Source organism: Cajanus cajan, chromosome 11 (assembly GCF_000230855.2).
Source record: "Cajanus cajan strain Asha chromosome 11, NIPB_CcT2T_4, whole genome shotgun sequence".
In the NCBI taxonomy this organism is placed as follows: Eukaryota; Viridiplantae; Streptophyta; class Magnoliopsida; order Fabales; family Fabaceae; genus Cajanus; species Cajanus cajan.
This window is the reverse complement of record NC_138527.1, coordinates 11317121-11326249: the sequence shown is the minus strand read 5'-3', so window position 1 is coordinate 11326249 and position 9129 is coordinate 11317121. Positions and strand designations below refer to the sequence as shown.

Genomic DNA, 9129 nt, shown 5'->3' with positions numbered 1-9129 from the left:
TCTTCCTTCAGAATAGTTGAGCCTAGAAAGGCTCGATTCCCCAGAGATATCTCAAGCTTACACTCACGGGCCAAATTCCCCAGTGAAAGCTATCAGAATGCGATCAGCGAAATCCCCAAAGGAGGCCTGATCATCCAAGAAAAATGTCTAAGGACTTTAAACTTCCCCAATGGAGGATAGCTTTCCAACTCAAAAGCGATGAGTGAAGCTAAGCCTGAAGAGGCTTTCTAAATAATACTCTGGGATGAATAAAAACTTCAAATCCCCAATCGCCTACTAAAGAGGCATCTCTTCAAAAGGAAGACCAATAAACTATTCCCCAAGTGGAATTTGGCTCTCAGCCTAACAAATGAACGTCAAGATGATCTGCCTAACAAAAGAGGCCAATCAACATCAATCCCCAGTGGATGATCGCCTATCCAAGAGGCATCCCCACAAAAGGGGAAGAAAATCAAAAAGATTAATAAAATTCCCCAAGCGGAATTTGGCATCCCGCCAAAACATCGAACATCAAGACTATCTGCCTAACAGAAGAGGCCAGTCAAAAAATCAACATGTCAACATCCCTAGCGGATAACAGCCTACACAGAGGCTACAAAACCAGAAAAGTCAAAAAGAGTCACCCGAATAAGGATAACCGGGATACTCCACCAACGTCGACAGGACGTCAGCCAAACATAAGGCATCGCTCATTTCAAAAAGAGCATCTTTGTGTCTACACCCCAAGGAAACAGAAATTCCTCAATGGGCACCAACCATACAATGCAAAGTTGGGACACAAGAACCTATGAGTAATTGCACATCCCCGAGACGGATCCCTGCGTTATCCAGCCCTCAGCGGCATCAAAATCAAAATCAAACCGTCGAAACAGCATCGTGGACTGTGGAGACAAATCAATCACAGATCCCTGGAGAGGGCAAACTCACATTGCCAATGTCGTCAAGAACACGGAGGCAGACCCTGGAGAGGGCAAACTCACCCTGGAGAGGGCAAGACTCACGCACAAGTCTGGAGAGGCGACGACTAATACTCACCCTGGAGAGGGCAAACTCACCCTGGAGAGGGCAAGACTCACGCACAAGTCTGGAGAGGCGACGACTAATACTCACCCTGGAGAGGGCAAACTCACCCTGGAGAGGGCAAGACTCACGCACAAGTCTGGAGAGGCGACGACTAATACTCACCCTGGAGAGGGCAAACTCACCCTGGAGAGGGCAAGACTCACGCACAAGTCTGGAGAGGCGACGACTAATACTCACCCTGGAGAGGGCAAACTCACCCTGGAGAGGGCAAGACTCACGCACAAGTCTGGAGAGGCGACGACTAATACTCACCCCGGAGAGGGCAAACTCACCCCGGAGAGGGCAAACTCACCCTGGAGAGGGCAAACTCACCCTGGAGAGGGCAAGACTCACGCACAAGTCTGGAGAGGCGACGATTAATACTCACCCCGGAGAGGGCAAACTCACCCTGGAGAGGGCAAACTCACCCTGGAGAGGGCAAGACTCACGAGGCGACGATTAATACTCACCCTGGAGAGGGCAAGACTCACGCTACCAAAGTGACTAGAAGCGCGGAGGTATGCACCAACCTGGAGAGGCTACTCAACAATTTTCCCACCTGAAGACACTACAAGTCGGAAGGATGGCACATCACCCGGACAATTGGGTCAACTCCTTTACTTGTCAGCCGGTACACCAAAAGACCGTTTGACTAAGTAAAGGGGGGGCAGCTGTAGACCCCTAAAATTGTCCGGGTCGGAAATAAAGCTTGAAGACTCTCGAAGACTGAAGAAGGATCAGCCAGAAGGACTTCCAGAAGGCCCAAGGAGGGTTCTCTATAGGTCTAAGAGGTCTTAGGATAGCTAAAAATAGAAAATAGGAGGAATTGGGACCAATACGGGCTGCTTGGGGACCAGTACGGCCTGTATTGAAGTTTTGAACTTCAATACGGCCGTACTGGACTCAATACGGCCGTATTGAAGATTTGTGAACTTCAATACGGCCGTATTGAGTTCAATACGGCCGTATTGAAGAACAAATTCTCAATACGGGCCGTATTGACCCCAGCGCCCGTATTGCTCCTATTTCCTATAAATATGGCGTCATTTGACGTCAATACACACTTTTCAACCATTTCTTGACTCTCTTATTGAGTGTTCTGGGGTTTTTGAGCAGTGCTCTGCCTTAGGAACCTCTCTGGGAGTCGATCCGACGAAGTTCTGGAATTCCGAGCACTTAGCTTGGAGATTCGAACCTAGTCGAAGGGAAATCCTCCGGATTTCCATAGTCAAAAGTTTTTAGGAAGGAGCGAGCGAGCTTGTAGAGCGAGGGAACGCCAAAAAGCTTCCCAGTTTTACTCAATATATAAAAGCACGCTTCAAGAGGTTTCTTCTTAAATCCTTCCTTTTACTGCTTTCTGTGTGCATATTTAAACTATCATCATGTAGATAGTTAATTTATAATCGCTTATAATAAATAGGGGTAATTTAGTAATTTTACGCTATTATTTTAGAAATAATCTGTCATAGGGAACCCGAAAGGGGCGCTGTGGGGTGCTAACACCTTCCCCACGCGTAACCGACTCCCTTACCCAACTCTGGTTGTAATGGCCAAAGTTGATTTATAAAATCAATTGCCTTATCCCTTTTTCCAATGTTTTGAGTAAAACATTGGTGGCGACTCCACGAACCCCTCCTTTTTACGAAAACCACTAATCCATGGAGGGTCCCGCTTGGGATTAATATGGATTGGTGAGACATTTAATAAATAAATTGGATAAGATCGACAAGGTCTCAGTTTGAGAACAAGTCGTTCTAATAATCCAATACATTTTCAAAACTAAAATAAAAAGCGAGCTCGACCGTCTTCGCGAATGCCGAGGCCCGTTTGGGCCGGTGGCGACAAGGACTGGATGTAGGTCACATGTGGAGTGGCTGAACCAGGATAAAAGACTTGTGCAATCTTCTCTTACCCTTATCTTTTACTTTGAGTAATATCTTGGTTATGTGTTAAAGAGAATAATCTTGATTAACATGTTTGTATGCACAACATTGTTTTTAACTGAATCAAAGTGTTGCATATTGATTGATCTTAACTTTGAAGTTTATTAAAGATTAATCAAGAAAGCATATAGGACTCATTTTCATTAACAAGTCTTTTAAGGAACTTCTTTGAAAATTCATATTAGAAAAGTTTGAATTGAAATAAAGATCCTAAGAACTCTGAAAAAATTTTAAGTGTCATAGAATCCAATTCACTCCCCCCCTCTTGGATTGAGCCATTCTTTTGTAACAATTGGTATCTAGAGCAAGGTTCTTGAGTGTTATTCAAGATTTAAAAAATGGCCAACAGCAACCTACCTTATGGTGAGGGTGTGTCTATTCATAGACCTCCTGTTTTCAATGGTGAAAACTATGTCTATTGGAAAATTAGGATGAGAATTTTCATTGAAGCAATTGACATTGCTGTGTGGGATGCAATTGAAAATGGACCCTATATCCCTATGACCAAAGATGATGATGGGAAGAGAGAAAAGCATTGGAGTGATTGGAGTGATGATGAGAGAAAAAGAGCCCAATATGACTATAGAGCAAAGAACATCATTACATCTGCATTGTCTATTGATAAATTTTTTAGAATTTCTCAATGCAAATCTGCTAAAGAAATGTGGGACACTTTGCAAGTCACTCATGAAGGAACAAGTGATGTAAAGAGATCTAGAAAGTATACTCTCATAAGAGAATATGAATTGTTGAGAATGAACAATGGTGAATCAATTTCTGATTTTCAAAAGAGGTTTACACACTTGATAAATCACCTTGTTGATCTTGACAGGAAATTTGAAGAAGAATTAAATTTGAAAGTACTGCAATGCTTGGATAGATCATGGCAAGAAAAGGTTACTGCCATAGAAGAATCAAAGGACTTGACTTCATTGACCCTTGCTACTCTCTTTGGAAAGCTAAGAGAGCATGAGCAAAAGCTGCATATATTTGAGGAGAATGAACAACAAGACAAAAAGGGCAAAGGAGTGTCACTAAGAGCCTTGAAATCAGTCAAAGGCAAAGAATTGTGTGAAGAATCAAGCTCCGAAGATTCTGAAACAGAGAACTTCAACTTGCTGGTGAAGAAGTTCAGAAAATTCCTAAGAAAGAAGAGGAATTCCCCCTACAAGTTCAACAAGAAGACTAACAAGAAAGAGGAAGCAAGTACATCCTCTTACAATTGTTTTGAGTGTGGAAAACCAGGACACATAAAAGCTGGATGACCAAACTTCTTAAAGAAGCAACAAGAGGAAAAGAAAGTGAGGAAAAATGCCAAAGGAAAAAGAGCCTACATTGCTTGGGAAGACAATGACTCAAGCACAACAAGTGATGAATCTAAATTTGAAGAGAATAATTTATGTTTGATGGCTGGAGCTGATCAAGACACAATAGTAAGTGATTCTGACCTTGAATCTAATCCGGATTATGATCAACTTCAAGAAGCTTTCATTCAAATTCACAAAGAGACTGTGAAACTAGATGCTTTAAATTCAAAGCTTAAAAACAAGCTGTCATGGTATGAAAATGATTTAATTAAAGCTGAACAAGAGCTTGAAGATTTGAAAAATGAGCATGACAATCTTCAAACTATTTTGAACTTCAATGAAGCTCCTTATGAAACCTCCCCTTCTTCAAAAGTTGTATGTGAAAATTGCAAGACTTTGGAAAAGGAAAATGCTGATTTGAAAATTACTCTTGGAAAGTTCACAAATGGAAATGCAAAATTGAATATCATTTTAGGAAAGAAAAGAAATACTTTTGATAGAAGTGGACTTGGTTTTAATCAAAGCATGAACATGCCATTAAAATCAAAGGAAAGAGTTTTTAAGAAAAACCAAATTTTCAGAAAATACAAAGGCAATTTCATTAGACAAACAACTTGCTATTATCGTTGTAAGAAAGGTCATACAATAAGGAATTGCTACTCTAGGAAGTATGGAGTTCCAAATGGAGAAATGGTTTGGATTAAAAAGAGCCAAAGACTGAGAACTAACCATCAAGGACCCTTCACATAGGTACCTAAATCGATTTTCTGATATTTGTTGTAGGAATGCTTGAGAGCCAAAAGCTTATTATGGTATCTTGATAGTGGTTACTCAAGGCATATGACTGGAGATCCTTCAAAATTCTCAAGTCTGAAATTAAAGAATGAAGGGTTTGTTATCTATGGTGACAACAACAAAGGGAGGATTCTTGGTCATGGAAACATTGGTAACTCCTCCTCCTTAACATTGATTGAGAATGTATTGCTTGTTGAAGGGCTGAAACATAACTTGCTTAGTATAAGTCAACTTAGTGACAAAGGTTTTAAAATTGAATTTGATAACACTTATTGCTTGATCTATGATAAAAAGACAAAGGAAATTAGATTCATTGGAAAAAGAATTGACAACATATACATGCTAGATTTAGAACACTCAATAGCAATTTCCAACACCAAGTGTTTAATAACCAAAGAAGACAATATTTGGCTTTGGCATAGAAGAGTTGCACATATTCACATGGATCACTTAAACAAACTTAGTAGAAAGGAGTTAGTGATAGGATTACCTAAAATCAAGTTTAGTAAGGACAAACTATGTGATGCTTGTCAAAAGGGCAAACAAGTGAAGGCTAGCTTTAAAAGAAAAAAATCAGATTTTAACTACTAGACCTTTACAATTAATTCACATGGATTCTAGGCAATATAGGCCTAGGCATGAATCACACTCTCTTAAGGAACTAAGAGTTGACCTTCCTCCCTCCCATGGTAAAACTAATGTAGAAGATTATTTAGATTGGGAGGCGAAGGTGGAATAACTCTTAATTTTATAGTTGTAGAGTTAAAGTTTGAATAAATTGAACTAGTTTGTTTATCTTAAAGATGATGACTTTTGAGTCCGCGTTCTTTTTTTTATTTTTTTTCAGCTGTTTGTGTTGGGCTCAATTGTAAAGTTGCTCCTTTGTAAGGACACAGACTTAGTTGTGTACCTATATAGCATCTGAGCTTTGACAATTAACTAATGAATTGCAATGTTTTAAATTGAGCAACTCACTCTAAATGATAAAGTAATAATTTTAAATAATTATTTATATTATGAGGATAAACAAGTTGATTTTCTCGTCATCAAACGAATTTATTTATTTTATCCGGAGTTTAGCGGGATAATTTATTTACTTCAATAACTCTTGCAACATACGTTATCAATAAGTTTTTCAAAAGATGAGTCATCAAATTTACCCTTTAAAAAAATCTTTTTGTCATTGAGAGATTAATTTAATTAGTATCAAGTTGAACTTCTAAGTTATTAATGTATAATAAAATCTTTAGAGGATTAAAACGATGACATTTAAAATCTGAAAGACTTATAACTAAATATTTTGAAGAACTTATGGCATAATGCGTGTAACTTAATTTGAAGCTCCAAGTTAAGAGTTTCCTCCAATATGTTACATGAACATCATGGTATTATATGATACGACAACATGGATATTAGTATATCAATCATTTCTTGTGTCTCCTTCAATTATGCCATCCAAGGTGCACATTGCAGCCTACATATATATAGTTATAGAACAACATTATAAGCTGTGCATTGTGTAGAAGGCATGTTTGGGATATAGATTGTTTCATGTAAAATCTTTTTTTTAGACGGCTTTGTTAATAGTGCAAGTTTTGAGTAAGAAAATATTATGTTTCATAAAATTGATTTAAGTTCAAACTTTTATTTTAAGATAGTATCAAAATTATATATCCTAATAATTGCTGGGTCCATTGGATAACTCATTATTAACCACTTATAAAATATTTAATTCTACAAGTTTCATGCTTGAGAGCCATATGTGTTGGAAATCTTATAAAAACCAATGACGAAAATAGAATATATAAATAACAAAATTGTCTTAGAGAAAAATAATTATTAACGGTAACAATTAAAAATCTCTTTAGATAAACTTCTCCAAAAAAAAACTTATGAAAGGAAAAAATAAAAAGAAAAAAAGATCTATAAGTTAAAACTAATTAATAATTTTTTAAAGAAATTATATGATAGAATTTCTATAAATTAATTTTAACTTTTAAATAATTTTATTTTATTTTTTCTTCCTAATTTTTCATTATGAAAATGTTTCTAAAAAAAAGTTTATCCTAATAAATAGTAGCAATATGCACCTGCATTTGGTCTTTGTCTCTACTGACAACAAAGGAATGTGCTCCAAGATGTTGCATGGCTTCTTGTTTTTTAGCATGAGAGCAGAGGTGCTGATGACAGTGACCTTCAAGCCAAGGGCTTTTGCAAACTTGACAGCAAGATGGCCCAATCCACCAAGGCCCACGACACCCAGATGCATGCCAGGCTTGTGAAGCCCAAAACATCTCAAAGGCCCATAGACTGTGATCCCTGCACAGAGGAGAGGAGCAGCAGCATCAAGAGGTAGCCCATTTGGAATGGCCACAACAAAGTGCTGGTCTGCAACCATCAAGTCAGAGAATCCCCCATAACTCATGCTCCCATCTTCATACTCTGCACCATACGTGGGAATCGCCTTTTGGCAATAATTCTCAAGATTCTTCACACAGTTTTCGCACGTGTGGCACCACCCAACCAAGCACCCCACAGCCACCTTGTCTCCAACCTTTAACTTTTCTACTTTGCTTCCCACTTCTCTCACTTCTCCAACAATCTCACGTCTGATATATATATTTGTTCCAACAACTCAATCAGATATGCTTCTAATTTAATCTTAAACCAATGTTAATGTTATTGTAAACTGCAAAATACTCATACTATATATATACCCTGGGACCAGTGGATAGATGGAATCACTCCATTCGTTCTTCAACTTGTGCAGATCCGAGTGGCATATTCTACAGTACAACACTTTGAATCTCACGTCTTTCTCTCCTGTTTCCCTGTTATTTGAACATCACCATCATCTACGAAATTTAATATACTAAAAGTTAATCACTTATACACTGTTAGTATAATGCAACTAATTATATCTTTTAATTGTGTCATGTCACTGTTAAAAGTAAATGTATTTATAGTGACATTGCATAATTAAAAAATATAATTAGTTGCTAGTATAAAAAACTTTTGCACTGATAATATATAGGTGATTAACTCATATACTAATAACATGTTTCAATTTTTATTTTGATATTATGCACTTACGTTTAATAAGAGACTCATTAATGTACATTTACACATATAATTGATATAAAATTTAAATTTTGTTATATTTAAATAACTGTACTTAAATTTTGTAATTTAAAATATACTGAGAGAGGGTAATGAAGAACCTTCTAGAGAACAAAAAAGGGGAGAGAAAAAAAGGGAAGAAAAGACCAGATGAATCCCTTGCTGCTCATCCATATGCCTTCCTGGGATGCTCAACTTCAGGTTGCACTGCCATTTCAATTCAAAACCGAAACCAAAGTAATAGCTCCAAAGAATGTTAAGATATATAGGAATTGCAAAAATTGGAACTCAAATGTTTGAGAAATTTGAGACTATTTATATGTTGGAAAGTGGGGTCGTCTACTGTCTGCTGCCTGATGCATCGACGTATTTGATGACCTTAACCATTCGCTTTTAATTAACTATTCTTCTACTGATCAAATATGGAAACTAAATAGTAAATATCATGTACTTAGCATAACAATTTAATCAGATCTGCACCTACAAATATAAGACTGTATATGATGTCTCATAGTTCAATGAATGCATATTTAATACAATTCTAGAGAGAGAAAAATACATTTTAATCATTAAATTTTAGAGATAATCACTTATACACTGTCAGTATAAAGTTATTTTACACTGGCAACTAATTATATTTTTTAAGAGTTAATCACATATACATTGTTAATATAAAGTTTTTTTACACTGGTAACCAATTATATCTTTTAATTGTGTCATGTCACTGTTAAAAGCAAATGTGCTTACAGTGACATGGCATAACTAAAAGATATAATTAGTTGTTAGTGTAAAAAAACTTTACACTAACAGTGTATAGGTGATTAACTCATCTTTTAATTGTATTATGTCACTATAAACACATTTATTTTTAATAGTAACATGACACAATTAAAAAATATAAG

General features: G+C 37.0%; 1 pseudogene across 1 annotated transcript; it reads right to left on the bottom strand.

Moving 5' to 3' along the window:
- Positions 1 to 6086: 6086 nt before the first annotated feature.
- Positions 6087 to 8614, bottom strand: LOC109791029 (putative mannitol dehydrogenase; annotated as a pseudogene). The gene is made up of 4 exons (XR_014430833.1): positions 8571 to 8614; positions 7825 to 7938; positions 7198 to 7716; positions 6087 to 6581 (listed from the first exon to the last, which is right to left on the bottom strand). The product of XR_014430833.1 is annotated as a putative mannitol dehydrogenase (transcript).
- Positions 8615 to 9129: the final 515 nt, after the last annotated feature.